Raw genomic sequence first — 23,127 nt, 5'->3', positions numbered from 1 at the left:
TACACATGGAATATGTTATGCTGTATTAATCAACAATTCTGTTTTGCTAACTTATTAAAATCATTCATTTGAAATTACATATTATTTTAGTGCCATCTTGTCTCTGATTTATAGTGAAACTGAAAGTTTATTGATAGTTTCTCATTCGCCTGAGACCTCATGAAATTTGCAAATAATGTTGGTTCTTGCTTAAATGTGCTTTCAGTCAGTAGACATCACTAAGGGAGAATGAAAAACACTTGACACAACTGAAGTGGCCACTGGCTTCGGGTTTTTTGAAGGTAACACTCCAAGAGAAGAAGATAAGGAAGAAATAAAAGCAATGAATGGAAGTAGTTGTGAAATGTGCTGGAAACCTGCAGAACTGCAGAAACAAGAGGAATCTCTTTCTCCCTGAGCCAGCATCAATGATTCATTAGCCACTTGCTAAAACTCAATAATCAGTTCATGATTTGCTGAGTTCAACCATTATGAAAACAATATACAGAATCAGTAAATAATGGCCTCTGATGAATCTGCTGCACTGTATTCCTTTTGAAGGATAACAATAGAAAGATCCAGAATAAAAGTAGAAAAGGAAGCAAATTAACCCAGTTAATCACATGGAACCCTAACTTTGTATTGTGTATCTGAATCTCTGTGCATCCAACTTCTTTATAGGCTCAACACACCTGCCTGTCTAAAAATGAGTTTGTTTTCAACCCCCAAATCTCAGATTCTGTTCTAGCACACTGCAAAGTAAGAGTGTGGTGGGTTTTTAGGGGGGATTGTTCTTTTAAATTTTTTTAGCATATTCTGAAGCAAGAAAAATCTCTTTCTGTTGAGCACCACTGGCAGAAGTATTTTTCACATGCAGCAATATGTTCTCACTGTCATGTCTCAGAAGAAATCCCTTGGGGCTCAAGATCTGTGCATGTAATACCCACACAGAAAATTAAGCCTCAATTGACTCCACAGAAAAACACCAAATCCCACCTCTAAGATAAATATCTAAGCATTGTTTTTTAATGATGATTAATGAGATCCTTTTTAGGGCTCTAATATTAGGTACACCCATTTGTGCCAAGGCTAAATTTGATCTAGTCAGGGATTTCTTTAAAATGCTGGCCTGGGAGTTAATGAGTCTCACAAATTTCTCCAGCACTCAGGAGAATGCTGGATCCTCACAGAATCTCAACACCAGCGCATCTTTCTTCCTCTGAATCGAAACCCTTGCTGCCTCTGTTTTTAAAGTTTGAACATGGAGGTTTGCTCCTGTGAATGGGGTTCCAAAGGAAAGGAAAAAAAAACCCTTCAGTCCCGTCCGGCGTGTATTTTGAAAAGTTTAGCTTCCCTAAGGTGTTAACAAAAGGAATTCTACTTGTGGGAAGAGATGATTAATCCGAGGCGCTCCAATGCTGTAATGATGAAAAGGACGCTCAACAGGTCGGAGCCTTTCCAAGGGAGGGTCTCACTCATCTCTGCCAAGGTGTGGTTCGTGAAGCATCTTTAGCTCTTGACACAGCAGAGGGCACCTCGGAATAATACAGCCTCTCTCCAGGGAACAAAATGCATTTCCAAGCCTTTTCTTTGCCAGGTTAACATTTGACAAGCTTGCTTTAATGCTCCTTCTCCCCAAGTAGCTCAGATGAGGAGGACAGAAAAAGTTTGCGGCAGAGGAGGACAGAAGGGAAAGGAATTCAAGATTTTCAAAACAGTGCCAAAGAGCAGACTTTCTTTCCTTACTGCAGACACCAGGTAATGAGTACAAATGGATGGACCAGAGATTATTCTGGAAGACTGGGCCAAGGAAAATGGGGGTTGCTCAGCTTTTGCACACAAAGACACACACACTAAATCTTCTGTAATCTTATTCCTTAAGTGTATGGGCTGAAAACTGAGTGATGCTTAAATCCTACTGCTCCACACAGCCAACAGAAGTCAATTAGTCCAACTTCAGCATTGCATTCATTTCCCTACTGTTTAATTATTATTTAGAGCATACCAAAAAGGTGCACAGCTGTGGAAAGGTACAGACCCTGTCCAGAAGATCAGCTGTTGTAAGTTCACCCTAATATCGATACAAATAATGGAACACACTTTTTGCTCTGGAAAATGGCAGTCAAAGCAAATTGGGCATTCTGAGCTGGGCTCTGGCAGCCTTTTGTATTGCTTTCATTAGAGTGTCAGCCTCTAAAAAAATAATGTGACAAAGGAAGGGTGGCTGGTGAGCTGGCAATCATACGACGTCTAAAGATCTGAGCCCTTCTGTAATGATCATATGTGATTTACAGAATCAAAGGGTCAAATTCTGCCCTCAATTACACACCTATTGCTAGGTGGTACAGCACCACGTGGCAGGTGAATTAGAGAGATTATTGTGTTTCTAAAGAAACAGAAAAATGCTCTGTGGCCTTCAAAGTAGCCAATTCAGTGTTGATCCTGTATTGAATAACAACATATAAATGTACGGAAATATCAGAGCATCTTCAGGGCATTTTTTAATACAGATGTTTTGTGGAGCAACAGAACTGCTGCAGTCTCTGGCACTTGTCTAACATTCTGCATTTCTGGTCTAATATTCTATGTTCCACAAGTCAAACTCTGGAAAGGAAAAATCTGGCATTGTTTTGGGCTGCTCAAACCTTTAAGCTTTGGCTGTTTGTCAGCCGTTCCTCCTCTCTGCTGCATCCGGTGTTATCAGGGGACAAGTGCTTCTTATTTTACATTTCTGATGTGTCTCTTAACTAATCCATACACAGTCTACAGAAGGATTAATGCAATTATTCCTCAGATGCACAAGTTATTTAATTTAATTTGTAAATAAATTACTTTTTTTCCTCAGAGCTAGAAATGAATTCTGACTTTCCATTCGGGCAAGACGCACAGACGCAAAGTTCAGGACAGTTGTGAGAGCAATCTGACCAACAAATGGAACTAACACAGGAGGAAACAATGGAGAAGGAAATTAAACAATGAGTAGGACCATTAAAGAACAGCTCCATGGATTTGGACATGCCACAGAAACAGTCTTGCCCCAACCTCTCCTTGTCTCTTTTATCCCACTGGAAGAAATGATGCCATGATTTATGTTGAAGGCGCTGATTCCCTGACATTTTAAAGGAACAAAATTTTCTGGATCTTCCCTTTCTTAGTTAATACACATGCACACCCTCACACAAAACATATGTTAATAACTTCAGACCACAAATTTAATTTATCTCAGCTTTCCACCTGACATCATTCCCTGTCATGTGGCGCATACCCATCCGTAAACAAAATGGGGATTCATTTCCATAGCAACAGCGAGTGGGACTTTGATCAGCTCCAATGATTATTTGTAGGCACACACGTTTACAGATATCAAAATCCTAACTAAAGGCTGATTACCTTTTTTTTCTTTTATAAAATGAAAGCATCTCAGTTGGTTTATATGTAGAAGCAGGAATGCAAGTAAAGGCACCTAAAAATACCTCTGGACAGCAACAGAAGCCAGTGGCCATTAGCTTGGTGTCACTTGCAGTTCCTTGGGAATACAGATATTCCTAATATGTATATCTGATGAACGTGTCCTGTAGCCAATGAAGTATTTTCTTTGTGTTCCCTGGCAGATGTGTGGGTTCAGACTGCACATGCAGGTGTTTGGGGGCTGACTCATGTGGGATGAGGAGAGGTGGTAGCCTGTGGCTTGACAGAAAAAGAGAAAAAAAATCTGAACAATGTGTTGAAAGAGACTCCAGTCAGAGCTGCACAGGACCAGCTGTTTTTTTCTAATTAGAATAACAAGAATAGCACATGCTAAAATGTTTTTTTTTTCTCAAAAGCAATGAATGCTTCAGGAACTATAAGGGATGAGCTCTAAAACCTATTTAAATTAAGGAATGCTTCAGGAGCCATATGGAGAAGAAAAAGAAAAGGCAAAAGTAGAGAAATGTTTTATTTTTAGCTAAATCTGAAGCATTTCGATTCTTCATCTGATGTTACACAGAAATTATCTTACTTTTAAACTTCCAAAAATGTCAGTGCTGATGCTTATTGTATCATGGCTTAAACAAGATATTTCAAACATTTAGTGCATTTTAGCAAGGTGTTCTTGCAGGCATTGTAAATTCCATTCTATGCCCTGTACATGCACTGAGATATATTCCCTATGATATATATCTGGTAATGTATGAGAGCTGCACATAATGAAGTATATGACAAACACTCCAAACACACCCTCTATCATCAGTCTTTTCTCCTCTTCTCTTTTTACTTCTTCTTTTTCTTTTTATGTTTTTTTCCTTCCACTTCTCCTGAAGCACTGATGATTCCAAACTTTGACTACAGGAATAACATTTGTAACAACTACGGCATTCTGGACATCTGCACTGTTAAGAGTACTTTAGAATAAAGTCACATGGCCATAGGGAAATTTCACAGAATTCAAATCACAGTGACTTGCCAAGGTGTATAACGAGTTTGTTTTCAGCTGTTCTTCTCATGAATAATTACCAAGCAGGCATATCCTAAAGCTAGCACAAGCTGTCAGTTCACCAGAAATATTCAATATTTAAAACAGAATTTCGAATTTAGAATTTCATAAATGAAAATAATTACAGCACAGGCAAAATAGCACAGTTCAAATGCTGTCAGGTACTTCTTGCTTATCCACGAGGCTTCCCACAACCAGACGCTGCAGTCACATTAAATTATTTTTACAACCTAAAGAAAATCATGCAAATGCAAGAGGAACTGCAAGGATCTTGTTTTTGCCTAGAACTAATACTTTGCTTTCATTTTCCTGACTATTCCTTCCCCGAGCACAGAAAGAGACAACAGAGTTCAATCCCAAGACTTCCATCTGTTCTGTTCCCTTTGGATCAAACGCACACCGCGTGTCCTGCTGCACGCAGAGCCACCAGCAGTGCAGAGCTGGACCAGAGGGAGGACAGGCAGCAGTGAGGTGGAAGTTGAGAAGATGGGAACTCCAAGGCTCCCTGAGACCCTTCACCCCAGGCAGGAGCCCACAGGAAGCCCAGCCCTCGCTGTGCCCATGGGAGAGGCTTTGGGAAGGATTCCATGGTCGGTGTGCACCTGCCCGAGAGAAGGGAGCGAGGCCAAGGGGAGCAGCTCAAGGACAGGGAGCTCACAGCTCCTCCAACATTCCCTGGGACCCCTCTGCTCCACCAGCACCTCTGCTCCACCAGCAAACAGCAGCTCCCATCCCTGGCACTGGGTCTGCATCCCCAAGGGATGGTTGGGAGCCAAGGGAAAAGCGCTCGCCTTTCACACAGGGCTTAATATCGGCACATTATTCTAATATTATGAAAATCTTTATTGCAGCTTGAATAATGCCCTGAAATAGATATTGTGCTGGTTAATAAATTACATTTTCAAATGAGAGAGATTTTATCACCAAAACATCTCATGATTAATTTCTAATGTGAAGCTTATGGCCCAAACTTAAAATACTTGATTTTGCATTTGTGTTCAAAGGTTGAGCACTTAGTAAAGTTTTTATAAGAAACTTGCTGAATTTTTTTCTCCATATTAAAAAAAAAAACACTAACCTGTTAATCCACTATAACTTCATAACCTCAATTACAGCTCTTGAGATGAAGGTGATTAAAAATAAGTATTTTCCCCTACTTTCAAAGAGCAGGTCACAACTTCCAAAGAAATCCTGTTTCAAATTTTGCAACGATACATTAAGGGCAATAATTAGAATTGGTCAGAAATGTTCCATAAGATGTTTTTTATTTCTCAACCAGTTCTAACTGTAACTACTTGGAGTTATGACATTTCGAGTAGTAGCACTGAAGTAAATAATGTTATTTCTATAGGAAGCAAGAGGAGATAATATAAAACTGTGTGTGCTATGAGAAAAATATATGCCACGAGAATAATATCAGGTATTAAAATTAGGAATTCACAGCTCCAAAATTAAATTATGGACCATGAGACCAAACTTCTGCTCGAACAGGTTTCTTTTTTTTTAATTAATAGTTGATATTAATCAGCATTTTGCTGAACTTGATTTGTGGCCCCATTTTCTAATACCTGTGACTAATTTGCTGCTGTTGTTGTTTGTGAGCAGCCCATGCTCCATCTAAACCCATTCTCAAATGACCAAATGAATCAATAAATATGGGTGCTAGGGTTCACATAGAAAAGCTGCAATTCCCTTTCCCCATTCTTCTGGATATGTTTGAGTCTCAAGGACTAAGACCTAATTTTTTCAGTTGATTATTTCCAAGATCAACACAGCACTGCAAATTTGCTTATACAGTTGGCATTCATCTTGTTAATATTTTCAAGAAATTAATCAAAATTTTGCTTTTCTAACTGCTAGCCAATCAATAATCAAATACTATATTATTTACAAAGAGTTGGAAAAACAAGTATAAAAGAAACCAAGGAAATTGAACCCCAGACAAAAATATGCACAATTCAGACTTTAATCCTATTACTTGCCAGAATGTGTGCTTAATTTTAAGCACAAAAATTAGTCCAGACTAATGATTTTTTAACCCCTTTTAAATGGCTGAACAGGTTGGCTCATATTATTTCCTAAGCACATTTTGTGTGGAAACACAGCAGCTGTAAATGAGGTAGGCAAAGTCCACAGCAGCACCAGATTCCTGGGCCTGGTGATGGGATAGAATTAAAAATAAAATTATTTGTGCATTTGGAAGAATTATCACTTCTGCCTAAAAATCACTTTTTGTTTTATTTTGAAGTTATTTTCTAAATAAATAAATTGCTGCTGTGAAAATATATATATATATACCTAAAATCTGAGGAAAAAAAAGAGAAACATTCTACCAAATCCCTCTTGCCAGTCCTGGCTTTTTAAAGGTTTTCCTTTTTTCTGCAATACTTCTCCAAATTGTGTCTGTGGTTGATACTTCCTACCCTGCCTTCCTCCCATGGGGAGCTGGAGCTCCACCTTCTTCTCTTCACATTTGCAATCCATTTTAATAACTTTGTCTCCTCCAACAAATAAGAATTTTGCCATTGTCTTTAGGGGAACAAGAGGAGATTTTCAGGGAGCTGAGCTGTATAGGTTTTTTGTCTCATTTTAATCAGGATGTTGGTTGCACAATTCAATACTGATTGTGTAATCAGAAAGCAAGAAGAAACACAACACAAATGAATTACTATGGAAAAATTGTCCTCATAATGGGGTCATGAAGCATAGAGATATACATTTATAATGCTCTGTCAAATTACATTATGCAAGGAAATAAATTATGTTAAGAGAAAATATGTTTTAATTACGAGCACAATACTTCTTCAAATTGGGGAAAAGTTGCTAACCCTATTATTATTATTATTATTATTATTATTATTATTATTATTATTATTATTATTATTTAGTCTCAATATGCACAGAAGTGCCCGCACATCCCCTGCTGTTAAGGAGCCTGCGAGTGCACAAGAACAAAATTTAGGAGTGTAACATTTTCCAATTACTCTCTTGCCTGTAGTTTTTTCCTGCCCATCAATGTGTAAAATAAAGAGACCCAAACAGTCAGACAACAGCAGTTTGTTGCCATGCACATGACAGCAGTTGTGCTGTGCTCTCACTAAGTGTGTGCCTCATAAAGTAGATTATCCAAATCACACAAATAGAATACAGAATAATAAAATAAAGAGAACGCATAAGGTTTGGGGGGGTTTGGTTTTCTTTTTTTTTAATCCAAACAGGATTTAAAGAAGAGAATCCTGGTGAGAAAGAGGATGTTGTCAGGTTACACATTTCACCTTGTAATTGTTAATGGAGTTTGAGTAAGTGCAAAGGCAAAGACAAACTTTATATAATCCATTACAAAGAACAGATATCCATTATAATACCACAGGTATGAGCCCTGCCTGCCCGTTAGATAAATTTAGAGATCATATCCATATTTTTAAACCTTTTTTTTTTCCATATTTTTCCAGTTTGGCCACAGATCAAATCACAGTTGCTCAAAGTGCTGAGCAGAAAAGAGAGACAAGACTTTGCTTCCTCAGCCTGGCCACACAATTAACCCCAAAGCAACGACCACAAAAAAAGGCTCAGCCCCCAAAGCTGTGCCCAGGGAAAGGGGGTCCCTCCTCCAGCCCCAGGTTCTGGGTAACAGCAAACAGCTTGGAAAAGACACAGGAATACAAAGCTGGGAAATATTCAGCCCTTGCTTCAGCACTCCTGTGAAAACCCTGAGTACACAAAGAGAAGGGAAAGACATAGGAAAGGGGAAGTTTGGCCGTGCACTGCTCGACCCAAAATTTTATTTGTTAAATTATTGCTTTAAAAAGAATTTTAAAATCCTTGCCTGCTCACCCAAAAGGTTCATGGATACACTAAAGCATCTTTCTTACCACAAGGTGGCATCTTCTTATTTTTGTATGAAACATCTGAATATTTACATAATTTGAATAATTTTCAACACCTGAACGTTTCTGATTTTTTTCCTTTTTTTGACAGCGATTTAACATCTGTGCAGATACCCAGTGATGGTGTTAGACTTCACCACAAAATGCTCCTGGAAGTTTCTGTGGCTGCTTTTCATGGACCTGTTCACAGCCACCACATATTCACTGAATCCCCTCCCCAACAATGTGCTGACAACACTCACAGGAACCCACAAATACTCCTCGAAAATTCCACGGCAAGCCAAATTAAGAATTTACAGTGCGCGTTCAAAATGCTGAGCTTTCTCCCCAAACTCCTATTGAAAAAGCACATTACTGGATATCTCAGCATGCAGATATTTTAAAATATTACACAGAAACCCACTACAGCCAGGGAACTTTACACTGCAGACTCTGTAACATAACTCAAACCAATTCTACAAACACAGGAAAATGCATAAAAAGCATCAGCAGGGTTTTGTTCAAATCTGCCCAGCTCACTACTAATAAAACCCGTATGAGAAGTAAAAAGGGAAAAGTTTAAAGCCTGTCTCTAACAACTTTCATTTTGCACAGTCACTGGTCTCCTTCCAAAGGTGAAGATTTTCAGCTCATCAAGAGCACAATGTCCAGTGACAACGTTCAACTTAACACAAGCGGGAATTACTGCACAAAGTGAGAAATCAGAGCACTGACTTCCTCTGACAGAACTCAATCTGACCCCACTGCTCTGAAATTGCTTTAAAAGCAAAAGAGAAAAAAGGAGATTTTTATTTTTAAAATACTACAAGTTCATTAAATGTGATCCCACATCTGCTGATTCAACTGCAAAGGTGCTGATGACTTCCAAAGGCTGTGGACTCAGGCCCCCGTCCCACAGCTAAGAGAAGTTTACCTTGCACAGTACACCAAAAATTGAGATAAATTCCATGCTAAAACTTTTTCAGGATGAAATTACATTTTATGCTTCTGAGATGTTTCAGAAATTCTTCTCTGCTTCCTCTAACTGGTCCTAACTAGAAATTTATTCTCACACACTCATCTATTGTTAAGTTCAGGATCTTCACTTTATCTTTTAAAAGAAAATTGACTTGGTTCCTTAATTTGAGACAATTTATCTTAAAGCAATTTTAATTTTAGATGCTTGATTGTGAAATGAAAGTTTTTGAGTTAAAGGGAAGAATTCTCTCCTTTGCAGCTAACAGTTTCCAGGCACAGTAATTCTGAATGTTGCACCATTGGAGAAGAGCATCAGAATATTTCTAAACCTGGTTCTTTCCCCACTCTTTAAGGAAGATATTGAACATATATTTTTGCTTTCCAGTTTTTTTGCTCTCAATTCTCCCCTTTTTGTCCCATCTGAGACCCCCACCCAGGAGGTGGATGTGCAGATCCTGATCTGCTTGGCTGGGAATGAGGAACTTCCCTGACAGCAGAGTCAGAGATCCATTTAGAGTAGTGAGACTGGGCTGCAATCACCTGCAAACACAAATGAAGCAATAGCTCCAACCATTACGTTTATTCCCAATTATTTGCAGCTGCAAAAACATACAGACAATATTTTTCATGCACAAAATGCCTTTTTTGGCCCCAGACAAAAATCAGGTTCTATCTCTTATCTACTGTTCTGGTAAAGCTTTCAGAAAGCAAGTCCTATAGCACTGAACTCATGTCTAGCAGACCATCTGCAAATCAAATTATTTCCAAAATTATCCAGTGAAGCCACATCATTTGGAAGAGACAGGTTTGATTATTGCTTCTAAAGTTACCTGAGAGCTGAAAATAAAGAAACTCCCCACTCCTGAATGCACAAGCAATGGGTGCTTGTACAAACACACTACAAAAGACACAGCTCCACCTCAAGTAGAAAACAACTTGTCAAACCTGGAGAAAACTCCTGAGGGAATTTTAAAGGGTATTCCTTTACAACTAACTAGCCTGTAAAAATTACTTAGTTTTGATTTAATGGCAAGTAGGTAAGAATAAAAACAACCCTGTGCTGTACCACTAAGCAGTTCTCTTGATGTTTGGAGCCAAAACAATCAAGGGGACTGTTGCATAAATGATCTTTTCTAGTTCCACTGGAGCTGCTCTAATTTAGGAGCTGGAATTCTGGCCTAACACAGGAAACATCAGCACAAAGCCCAGTTTCACTTTACTGAACATGATCTTACTGGTAATTTTCTTTGTCAGAAAATGCCTTGATTTGTGTGCAGAAGATACAAACTGAGCAAGTGCCCAGGTATGAGAAGCACAGGATGGGACATCCTCGAGCACAGGCTTGTGCCTCCAGTCCCTTCTGGGCTATCAGTTCATGCTTGGGAAGATAAAGGCTATCAACAAAATAACTCAGGGGCAAAACCCTCTGTGCTGAATGAAAAGGAGAATTACTGGTGTCTTTACTGGGGGGTGAAATCTAACCCTGCACTGGACACCAGCTGGCCTAGCAGAGAAACTGTGACAATTCAAAGAAGTATTAAACTCCTCTTCTGTATTTTACACTTCACAGCAGATAAATTCATGTGGCTCAGGCAACTCTGTTCAGGAACTGAGGACACCCCACAGAACATTTATTTGTTGGCCCTCACATCCAACTTAACTTCACCATTCTGTATCTGAGACCCTTCCCTGAGCAGCACAACCACCCCTCAAACAGCTCCTGGTCCAGCAGCACCTCTGCTGTTATCTCCACATCTCCTGCATTATCCTGAGCTCTTTTGCTTTATACCAGAATTTAACAATGTAAATTAAACGCCTCTGTGGTATTAGCAGTTACCATGGATCACATGCAAGGCTCTGCTGTTATTCCACCTTACAAAGCAGCACTGAAGGAATTCACAATCCCAGTATGCTTGGTGTTAGCAGCTGGCTTTTCCACGGCAGCTTTTCCAAGCTACCTCTCTATGAATTGCAAGAAAGATATTGATAATTTGCAGCTAAATTGATACATTTTGCTTAGAAACCTGAATTCTTCCACATGTTAGTATAAGAAAATGAAAAGCAGATCTTTTATTTTGGGCTTCTCTGTTATTCTCATAAATAAGTGGAGCAGACAGCTGACATCTCCTTCCAGTTTACTCCACATTTCCTTTAATTTATCAATGCAAAGTTATTTAGCAGAGTGTCATTAATAGAATTTCTTCAAAGAAAGAAACATTATTAGCTATGTTAAATCTCAACAATGTTGCTTCACAGCTGTAGCCATGGATGGTTTTTAGGCATTAATTGAACATCTGTGCACTTTAATTAATTTGGAAAAAATGCAATGGGGGGAAAAAAGGCAACAGTAGGTACTGTTGAATTTAAGGAACTTATTTTAGTTTTCCAAACCTCCTCAAATAATGATTCTTCTATGTACACATCAGAGCCTTAGCAGAGGTTATTTATCATTTATCATATATTATGGCCACAGTGCACTGGGTGAGGCTGATGCTCCCACACACCTGCAGCAGTCAAAGCAGCTGCCCAAACTATCCAAGAGAAATGATGGCGAAAGGATTGTCTTGTCCTCTCCTTGAGCACCCAAAAAAGATCAAATTGTACAAACAAAACCCAGGCCTGCTGCACACACAGCCTGGAACTGTCAGCCACAAGTGATACCACACACAACAAACTTGTAAGCACCATCCAGAGTTAGGATCACACCTTTCACATCAATCCTGAGGGAAAAATAGGAGCATTTTCTGCACAAATGATATGAACTGGGTGAAGGTGAGACTTCTGAGTCTTTCCAGATCTCCTTTAACAACTATTTGTCTGAGGGATGACATTCACTGAAGAGCTTAAATAATTATAATTAATGTCTGCGGAATGTTAAAAGATGCAAAGAACCTGTAGAAAGCACTTTATTCCACAGTCCCCTTGTCTACACTGGAGATTTTTCCTCACAAAGATCAATCACTGCTCATACTGCACTAAGCATTATTGTTTGATACTCTGCAAAACATTCCAGGCACTACTTCAAATTAGAGGGGGAAAGAAAGGTGCCAAGTAAAAACAACTTTTAAGCTGGATTAAAGCATGGAATACCATAATTCCAAAGCTCTCCTGTTGAATCATATATCCATAACTACTGGAGACGATTTTGAAACACCTTTTACAGTGCTGGGACTGTTCAATGTCATGTTCAAATCACTCTGAGGCTGTTTGGGTTTTTTGCTGTATTGCTGTCTATGAGAATACAACTGCCTGGCACCTTCCCAGCATGAGAGGCATTGGAATAACGCCTGGGCTGGCCTTTGGCTGGCACTGGCATGCAGATTCCAAGCAGGTAAGAAGTTTCCCCACACACACTCCCAGTATTCAGCTGCTCATAATCTGCAGCACTCACAATTTATCATCGAAGCCAGAGCCTTGCTGCCAACTTATCAAAGTGGCCACTGAATGCATCTGATCAAGTCTGAGCATCTGGCTCTTCCCTGTTCCTGACATTAGCACAGACAACAGAATCAGTGGACTATTGAATGCAATTACAGTAAGCGAGACAGACAATAAAGATTGATAGCGCCTTCTCTTTTTATCACACACAAAACTAGTGGGGGTTAAAGCTTTGCCTTGAGCTGCCTTCATTTAACAATGATTGAAAATATGCAATTGTGATGGTAAAACACTGCAGCCTGTACCACTTCATTTACTGGACACATTATCAAATTAAATGAAAAGTGAACTGCCAAAAGCAACAGTTATTATATATTAATGATGAATATTTACTTAGCATTGTTCACAAATCACACCGAGAACAGAATCCTTCTTGTTATCTTCTTTGCAGGCTACAGATGAGTAGTTTAACATTTCCATGTTTACGTTAAATCTTGGTCTGCAAATCTCCAAATTCAGACATGTGCGAATGGTTTTGTGACCATCCATGTGGTTACAAACGTGTAATTAATAAAGTGCTCCAGCAGTAAATGAATCCTAATTGCTGCAGGGATTCTTTACCTCAAATCACTGTTGGTATTCTTGAAAATACTTCACTAACCAAAGAAACTACAGAAAATTCATATTTTGTTTCCAGCAGGCTTTTACGTGGTGGGTTGTGTGGTGTGCAACAGTTTCTAACAAATGGAAAATCCAGGAGAAGCCAACATCGTGGATTTATCATGATTTATCCATCTGTTGTATGGGATTTCAAACTGGTTACTGGTCTTTGGTTACTGCTAAAAGTATGTGGTACATTGGAAGTGCACTGACAAGTAAGCAGAGTTTTGCAAGTGAATGATTATTTTGCTTTAAAATTTAACTCCTTGTTTTTCAGGAGCTGTGCTAACACAACATTCCTGCCTCAAATTACAGGTAAATCATGTGCCAGTGGGTGCCAATAACCTATGGAATGACAGAGCTGATCACATCATGGATATGGCCTAGTTTGTATTGATTTTTAATAGCAGATAAACCAAGAAATTTTTTTATCAGAATGTCATGTGAGCATTGATGCCACATAGAAATTAAGAAAAAATGGTCTTTTCTACAACCACAAACTACGCTGTTAAAAAAACAAACCCAAACCCCATATATTTCTGGTCAATTTTAGATCAACTGCAATAAAGCAGCAGCTGGACAACTGCTGGGTTTGGGGTTCCATATCCCACAAATGCAAACATCTGGTCCTTGTCAGGCACTGAAATCCATGCTGCCAGATTTTGGCAATGCTTGCTCTAGAGAGGATCTTGATGCAGGCACTAATGTCTGTGCAAGTGGCATGGTGAGATATATGAGCCTAAATGACCAAACTGAAGTTTAAACAAAAACAGGCATTGGTTTTTTTGCCCCATGTGTAGCCCTGGGTAAGAAAATAAAGCCATTCCTAAATATTCACTAATCCCTGAGATGTATTCTCTCAGTTTTCCTTCTTTTTTTCAAGCAAACCAATTACATTCCAGGAATTTGATTTTTACAAATTGTTGCTGTAAAGGCACTGTGGACTGAACAATACAAAAGAAGAAAACTGAGGAAAGAAGTTTGTGTTTTTCTGGCCATATGCTGGCATATAAACAATAAAAGTGACAAAGACACAAATATGCCACAATGGAAAACTATGTGCAGATCCCACGCAGTAAATTGAAAAAGCAACATGCTGCATGGTTCTGTTTAACAATAGTGCAAAAATAACTGTAGGAAACTCTGGCTAAGGCGGCCCACAGACAGTTTTGGAAGGGAGGCATCAATTGACAAACTACAAGTAGAACAAATGAATTATCTTAAGCCTACTGAAAACAGGAAACCAAGGACACTTCTATTTTCAAATGACATTTATTATCACTCCACCCCCTCCCCTTTTCAAGCAGAAAACAAAGCTAAATTTAACGAAAACTCTTTCAAGAAACACAATCATTTTATTATGTTCCCATTTGCTGGAAGTATCTAGAAAAACTGTAAGTAGAGATTTTTTTTCCAATCTAAGCCACTTTTTCCATTTGAGTCCCCATAAAAAGAAACAATGATCCATTGCACAAAGCAAGAGAATTACTGAAACTTGGTTTGCCATGATCACTTTTTGCTCTGCCACACCACCTTATGCCCCTCATCACGCAAAGGACAGCAGTGAATGCTGTGGTGTGTCCCACTGCTGCTGCCAGCAGAGAGAAATGGCATCAAATGAGCCCTGTCCATGTTTTCCTCACTGAGCTATCCCCATCCCATATCCAGACATTGGTAATTATGCAACTCATAAAACATAATGACTTTGAGACGTTGCTCTGCTCTGCAAACAGGTTTAGAAATGCCAAAGTCACTGCAGGGAGAAGAGGAACAGAGCACAGGCTGAACCTCACATCCTCAGCAATGGGGATGGTGTGAGGTGCACTCAGAAACAGAGCAGCTGAATGCATTCAGAAAATACAACATTGCCCTGGAATTTTATTTTGGAAAATAAAACTGAGCCGACAGTCACAGAAAAAAAAAACCCCACTAAACAAAACAAAAGTTAAAAATTCTAACCTTGATCTGCCTCAAGTCTGGGAGAAACTGGATGAGCTCTGCTCATTCATTAGGGAAAGGCACAGTCCCCACACCTCAGGGAGAATCATTTTTAGAGATAATCAATTGCATCACAGTCACAAGAATCAACAAGTGTAGTGATAGATAAAAGGAACAGAGATTCTGATTTTCACAAAAGCTGTATTTCACATTTCCATATCCCTCCAATGTATTTCAGTCAAGATATTGTCCAGCTGCCTCATATTTCAACAGGACAGGAATAATCAAGTCAGACATGTACCAGAGTCACTGGAGTGAGAGATTCTGCTGTCTAAGGTCTTCTCTGAAGAGCAATCAACCTTACTTTTTCCTCTCTCATTTTGCCATTCCTATTGTCTCATATAAAAACAAAGAACTAACCACCAAGCTCAAGAGTGAAGTCTCACTCGGTTTTCTCCAGTGCTGCCAGGAGAAGCCCAATTCCCAAGGCACCCTTCTGCCCTGAAGTGTCCCATGAACCTGCTGTGCTCCTTTCTCCAAGAAAGGCAGGTGCATTATTGCCACCCCCCAGGAGTGTGCAATGGCAGTGCCACCATGCACATCCACGACAGCAAGGTCCTGATGAATTTTAGTACCCTCTAAACACCCTCATTCACTCACTCATTTTCAAATATTGCTATGTGACAATGGAATAGGTCACACAGCCAAAACACTATATGAGAAACAGAATAGGAAAATATTCCAGTGTATATTCCAAACCACTTCAGATCCTAAATCTACTGATCCAAGCATAATGCTCTTGCATCCCCTCTGAACTCTGACACAAAGCTTTGCTGTGGCATCAGACAAGAAACCCAACACCTTGTCTGCATCTGCCTAAACAATGTAATTTATTCATTGCTTTAAAAATACCACAGGTAATAATCCTTTATCCATAAATATCACAAGTTTAGGGAAAGAGCTTGTTTCAGCCACTTTGTCAGAGGCATGAAATAGGCAATATCATGCAAGATGAGAAATCTGAAAGGAGTATTTAGTGCAGAATGGAAAAACTGCTGTTGTCTAATATAAAAAGGTCCAACGTTGTCATGCTTTAATATTTCCCAAAAGCTAAATCATGTTATGCTGAGAACACCTTCATCATCATCCCCTCCCAGTCAAAAACTAATTTCATTTTTTGCGATGTCACAAGAAAAGAAACAGCCTCGGTATGGAATATGCAAAATATAAACTTGGTAAATTCTGAAAAACATTCCTCTCATCATCTACCTGATTTAAAAACACTTTCTTTAAAAATGTTTAGCTAAGCCTTTATGCACACTTTTAAAAACTCAAGTCTGAAATGGGTACAGAGAAGGTTTGAGTCATCCTGCCTGTCCAACTCTGAGAACAAAAAGGACAATTGTCCACAGTGATAAGAACTTCACAGGTATTTAGAGGGTGATTGGATTGCAGCAAAACCCAGTGCAATCTGGTCACTGAACCTCACACCTCATCAAGGCAGCTTTTAATTTGCTTGTTTCTACCCCTCCTGCAACATTCTAAGTCAGTCACATTTTGTAACCACGATGGAGCATCTTCAAAAGTTAATTACAGCTGTGCTGGGCCTCTTCAGCAGAGGCAAAAAGGGAAATGTTCTGTTTCATGGTGGTTTTGAATCAAATCTTGTCCTTAGTGAGTGTCCAGAGCAGAGGGATGCCAAAGCCTCTCTTAAGGCATTTCAATGAGAGCAGGCAGGTTTTGTAGTCACCCTCCAAAGGCCTTTGGGAGGAGGTCAGAATTCTCCTTTGGAGATCCCTGTCTCCCTTTATTGACTGCAGAGGAGTCCCAGCACAACTCATCTCCTATTTAGACCTTGAACAAGGACTTAAAGCCACGAAGACGGTCAGGATCCTGCAGGAAAAGCCACAAAACAGGAGCAGGTCCCTGGCACCCTACCACACGAGCTGGAGCTCGGCACTTTTCCTGCCTATGTCTCAATTCCATGTGTGTGAAAAAGGATAACGTCCCCGCCCCAACTCACAAGGGCACAATAAACACATTAATGATTATTATACCCCCTGAAACTATGGTAATGAAGGTTGTAAGTACGAGCAGCACCATCAGAAATGTTTCTGCGCATTGAGTGGCACTTACCAGCTCTCTCTGCCGTGCAGCACCTCCTCGGGCAGGGATCCTGGGGCAGAGCCTGCAGTGACCCCTGGCCTGTGCCCACCAGAAGCTTTGGAGCCTCTGTGAGCCAGGGCTGGGCTGGTGCCCCTCCAGGGGCACAGATGTGGCTCTGCTTGGCAGGCTGTCCACAGAGGATGGTGGCAGACGCTCCTGCTTTATTTCTTTAATTGTGTTTCACATGCTCTGCGATTTCTCAGAGTCTCCTCAACTGCTAAATTCCATTACCACCTCCATTGCCTGACCAGGCCCCTTGGCACAGCAAATACAACTTCCAAAGGGGACCTAAGGGACACCAACCCCAGAGTGCAAAAGTCTTTGGTGACGACCCTGCAGTGTCCCCTGCTCAGCTGCAGCAGATGAGCACAAGCAGGAAGGCAGAGCCTGCTCTCCTGCCCCAGGAAACAATTCCTTAAAAGCCTTCCAAGGCGACATTTTCCACCTCTTTCCCTGCACCATGTCACATAAGGGAGGATGCTGTACCCCATGGCACCACTTTTACCCACCAAGCATTTAATAGCAAAAATACTATCATTTAAATTCTTGAAAAATTATAGTTTTAGTTAACTCTGAGATAGAGCAGGGAGTTAGAACAGGCCCCACTTCTCAAGAATCCTTTCTCTGACTTGAGCTTGAAGGTGAAATCAGTGAAGCTGTAGAGTGCACTGATGGGAAACGGAGAAAAAGAAGGAAAATGGCAACTATTGGACTAATCCTTACTCAGGACTAAAAATTCAGGCACTTAAAATTGGTGAAAAATAACTGGTTTACAGCTAAAAGCACAAAGAGAGGAAATCTTGACTGGGAGCAAAACAATAATGTCAACATTACCTTAGAAATGACTCAGCTCAGTCCTTCAGTCCCAAGATCTCTTCAAAGCAGCTGGTTCAGGCTCTGGAAATTAAAATAATAATAAAAATATAATTAAGACAGAAAATATTATTATAATAATTCTGGAAGATCTTATTAAAAGAGCTAATAAGTGATGCTTTCCTCCTTCCTGCAGCCCCACATCTGCCCAGGAAAAGGGGAGAGAGGGGCAGGAGGGACACCAGGACATTTGGAGAGCCCTGAACAGCAGCAGAGGGGCATGGTTGGCTCACCAAGAGATAATTGCTTCTTCCCTCTCCTCCCTAAATGTGATAAAATATAAATTATTTAAAAATTAGAGGCATTTAGAGTAACAGCCCTCCAAATGCACAGTATTTATTCCTTCTTTCATTGCCCACAGTTTATGGCATTGTCTGGCTTTGGGTGTGCATTGCTATTTTTTTCCCTCCTCAGTTTACTCAGTATAAGGCTTGCACTGATCTCATCAATAAGAAATGAATTTTGGTAACTTTCAAAACCACTATATTATTTTTCCTTTTATTTGTAGTGAGTTTTTCTTCTCTCAGTGGTATTACTGCAATAAGTCAGTCATTATTTCTTTATGTTTTCCCTCCTTTCTTTAGTATTTCATTTCCCTTTACAGCACATCTCGTGATCACAAAGAAAACAGAGACACTTATTTCTTTTAACAGTTGAAATTGCTGCAAGTGATTTAACTGTCATTTAATCTGATTCCTCTCTTCTGTCTGTGGAGAAATATGTTTAATGTACTGGAAATTATGTTAATAAGAAAAAGCATTATCTCATTTAATGAAATAAATATACAAATATTTCAAAATAAAATAAAGAGGCAATCTTCACTGAGGAAAAAATGTCTCTTATGGTTTGCATAAAATAAACAAATGAGAAAAATTAATGAATACATTGAAATATACTGACAAAAATTATGCCTAAACTCAAAAGGGAAAAAATAAAGAGAAGGTGACTGAATTGCATCTCACCTAATCAGATGCTTTTTGAGACAACACAGAAGGAAGCTCAAAGGATCACAGTACAAATTATTTTTTTAAATGATGTTTTTACCTTAGGCTAAACTTTTCTCCCCTCCTTTTAAAATCCCTCAATTTTCCTGCCTTTTTTTTTGTTATTGTTTTATTTTCTTCAATTGGCATCAAAATAATATTTATTGTTTAATGACTGCAATTGCTTCATCCTTTAATTATCTTTGATCCTGTGCCACAAAACATATTTAATTTATGGCAAAGAACTTTGAGCCCCTCTGATTTAGTTAATTGTAACAATCAATAACTGTGTTTCTAAGCTTTTCCATTCTGAAGGATGTAACTAGCATGCACTAAGGTTAAACAAATATTGTTAGTGGGGAGAGAAAAACTTGTAGCAATTATGTAATAAAAGCATGACCACTGCAACAGAAACACATAATTAGCAATTTAATTACAGACATCAAAACAAACTAAAGATGTCAATAAAAAAAAAAATCTCCTGTGACAAACTGATTTCATTTCCCTGTTCAGCAATTCTAGATCTTCGTGTATTTCTTTCTGTTTTCTTGTTTTCCAGAAGTGAAGAGCGCAAACCCAAAGAAGAGACTCGGTGCCATCAGTTTGGGTGTGACTGTGGTGGGGATTTGATGAAATAAATCCTGGGATTGCTTTCTCACTGGCAGAATCAGTGTGTTCACTGCATCCCACAGGGGATTTTTTTAACTCCCCTTTCCAAGGGCCCAGCAGTGCTGAGTGTGCCGTGGTGCCAATTCCCCAGGGGAGCTGCAGTCACTTGTGTCACGAACCTTCTCAAGGCATTTTCTAAGTGCGCCCGTTTCTGTCTCTGCTTCCCCACTCCTCACAAAGTGCTGTGGATCATAACAGCTCCGGCTCAGCCACTTCTGCTACCCAGAATAACCAGCCAGAGTGTGATGTGGAGAGATCTCAAGTGGCTTTCTCACTTGAAATCCAGAGTTTTACTTTCTTACAGTTTTTCTTTCAGTTTATGGGCTTGAGAGTGGGAATTTGAGGACAGAAGTTGTGCAGTGAATTATTTGGGTCAGTATTAAACAGGTCACCTTTTCATTTTTAAAAAGTACCTAAAAATCCTTACAGTGAAATTCTAAACCCACTGAAGTCAGGAACAAAACTCCCAGCAGCTTCAGTGGGATTTTCAACCTGTGCTTCCTGAAACACGCAAGGGGCACAGCACAAATCCAGATTCACCACTCCTGACAGAAATCTTGCATCTTGAGGGCCTGCACCCGATTCATCTGGATTGGAGGCTTAAACTGCTTTTAACCATTTCGTGAGATACAAAGCAAATCCTAGAAAATGGTTGCTTTCAAGTGCAGCTTATCGTTCATGCAAAACAATAATCCATTTAAATAAATTTGGAATCACTGTTTTCCATACACATATATAAAATCCCAGCCTCTGTACAAACACCAGAATTTGGTTTTAATTATGTACTTTCTTTTTCTGCTAAATTTCAGTTCTACAGAAAACATTCCCTACAGTTTTTGTGATCAGGGTTTACAGAGATATTCAGGAGAGAATAACCCATCATAACCACAGCTTTACATTTCTAATTCCAGGTTTACCAGCATTTAAAAACAAAAAGCTAAAACCCACTGTAGTTCTTTCATAACTAGAGTGATGAGTGGTCAGCAGTACAAATTACTTAGGAAATTATTCTCCTGCTGGGAAAAAATATGGCACTGTTAATATGCAGAAATGGCTCCAAAATGCTCTGGGATGGACCCACAAATGTGGCTCCAGGTTATACCCATAAAGCCAAGTTAAAAAATTATAATAATCCGATATATTCCTCCTGCAACAATACTTAAGGGAGCTGGATCAAAAGAGTGGAAGCATTGACATTTTTTATTTCAATGTCTTTTGAGTGATCAAAAGACTATTGACATGAACAAACCATCCTGTCAAGTTACAAAGAAAGAACCCCAAAATCTCTTTTTAAAAAGGTGTCTGTTTTTAAACTTGCATCTAAAAAAATCTGTGAGCTCTGCCTGACACAAACCTGAATGTTTTCCCATTCAAGATCTTGAAAGACAGACATCCTTTTTTCAAAGGATACTTGTACAGCAAAAGCTTAATGTTTTTAAGCAAAATCGAGTAAATCAAAGTTCCTAAAAGCAACACCTTCTTTTGTCTTCTTTTTTCCTAACACCTTTGTCTCTTTTCCAATTTCTTATCCTATTGTTGACAGCACAAAAACGATGGAAGGAGACAGCAAAGCTACTTAAGGTGGTATTCAGCAATACATTTGACTCCAAGGAATTCTTTTTTCACTGAACACACTCAGTATCCTGAATTTCAGCCATCTTGCACATTTAGCTTTTCTTGTTTCAAGGCTAAATCTGGATGAAATCAAACTCAGGACTTCTTCCCTACATGTGCAGAGGAGAACTACAAGTAGAGCCCTTTTCTACTCTGTGCTGTGAATAAAAATAAAATCCCTCTCTGTGGGTACATCTTCCACCATATTTTGGGATCCATAAACTCGTCAAGAGAAAGGATGGCACAGACAGATCCTCACAAGCACATCTCCAACTCAGCTCATCTTCCAGCCCATCACAGACTCTAGAGGACATGGAAGCCATGAGCAATGTCCATGTGGGACCTGCAGAGAAAAGAGCTCCTGCTCCTGTGCAGTGCTGAGGGAGCATTTCCCACTGCGCAGCCTCTGCAGGAATTCACTGATCCCACTGAACTCTATGGCCAGGGCCACACAGATTCAGTGCCTGTTGCCAGAGGCAAAGGGGAAGCTGCTGGTGCATCTTCCAGACCTTCTGGCTGCCACGGACTGAAGACATTCCTGCAACACCCTCTGCAGCATCACTGTGGAGGCTGGAAGCTGAAAGGAAAAGCTAATAGTGTCTTATGTACTTCTGAAGTTCCTCCTGCCTCTTTCATGTCATTCCTTTAGACTATTATCAGTCTTTTTAAACATATTTGAATTTATTTGATTTTTGCATTTTGTCCCTCTGTTCCTTTAATGAAAGGAATTAATTTATATACCTTTGAAGAGCTCTCTGCTTTCCCACAATGCAATTGGCTATTTTTGCCTCAAAATGGGAGTCAGACTTCACCAGCCTGAATCTCAGGATGTGCACAAATACTGAATCTAGAAAAATCAAGTAGGTGCTTGAAACCACAAAATGGAAATGCATCTCTTTGAGCAGAAATGCAGAATTTCAATGCCAAACAGTGAATGGATGTACCTCTTCACCCAACCCTTTTATTTGGTTTTGTGTTTGTATTTCTTGAAGCACATATTTTTGCAAACTACATTGTATGATTTCCATCTACTCCACAGGAACACATCACTAACCCAGCGATACTGAAACACTGAAAACATACAGGAAATATCTGAACTACAGAGAATTTAAAAACAGGAGGAAGAGTAAATATACGTGGTGCCTGAGCTTTGCAGACCCATTTTAGTTTTGTTATCCAGACTGCAAATATTGCTCCAACTGATTTACATCAAAGACAGCATTTTTAACCAGCTCCACAGAACTAAAGGAGGAAGTTGTGCCAAGCACTTTATTTTTAAATTCCTTCCCTTGTTTGTCAACAGTGACAATTGATAGCAGACATCTCAAAACCTCCAGCATCCTTGATACTGATTTTGAAGAGATCTTGATACCTGACTATCAAACTTCTACCAAAAGCATTCTCAAAGATTTGAGAGTGAAAGCAAGTGAAACAGGCTGAAGCACAGCCCTCAACCAGTTGAGACCATTGGCAAAAGTACAGCCTCTATGAGCAAGCTATTTGTTATTTGCTGCAGAATACCACACTGAGTTATTAAATTGTGACAACT

The 23,127-nt window shown here is 39.5% G+C and overlaps 1 long non-coding RNA gene across 1 annotated transcript in view; it reads right to left on the bottom strand.

Annotated features, from left to right (window-relative positions):
- The window catches only part of LOC135446160 (uncharacterized), a 434,639-nt gene that overhangs the window by 306,163 nt on the left and 105,349 nt on the right, over nucleotides 1–23,127 (bottom strand). The window contains exon 2 of the long non-coding RNA XR_010439680.1: nucleotides 18,274–18,336. This is a non-coding gene — a long non-coding RNA (uncharacterized LOC135446160). The remainder of the gene's footprint in view (nucleotides 1–18,273; nucleotides 18,337–23,127) is intronic.

The sequence above is a fragment of the Zonotrichia leucophrys genome, chromosome 3 (genome assembly GCF_028769735.1).
Source record: "Zonotrichia leucophrys gambelii isolate GWCS_2022_RI chromosome 3, RI_Zleu_2.0, whole genome shotgun sequence".
NCBI lineage: Eukaryota > Metazoa > Chordata > Aves > Passeriformes > Passerellidae > Zonotrichia > Zonotrichia leucophrys.
Note: the sequence above shows the minus strand (reverse complement) of the source record. Positions and strands in the feature narration are given on the sequence as shown.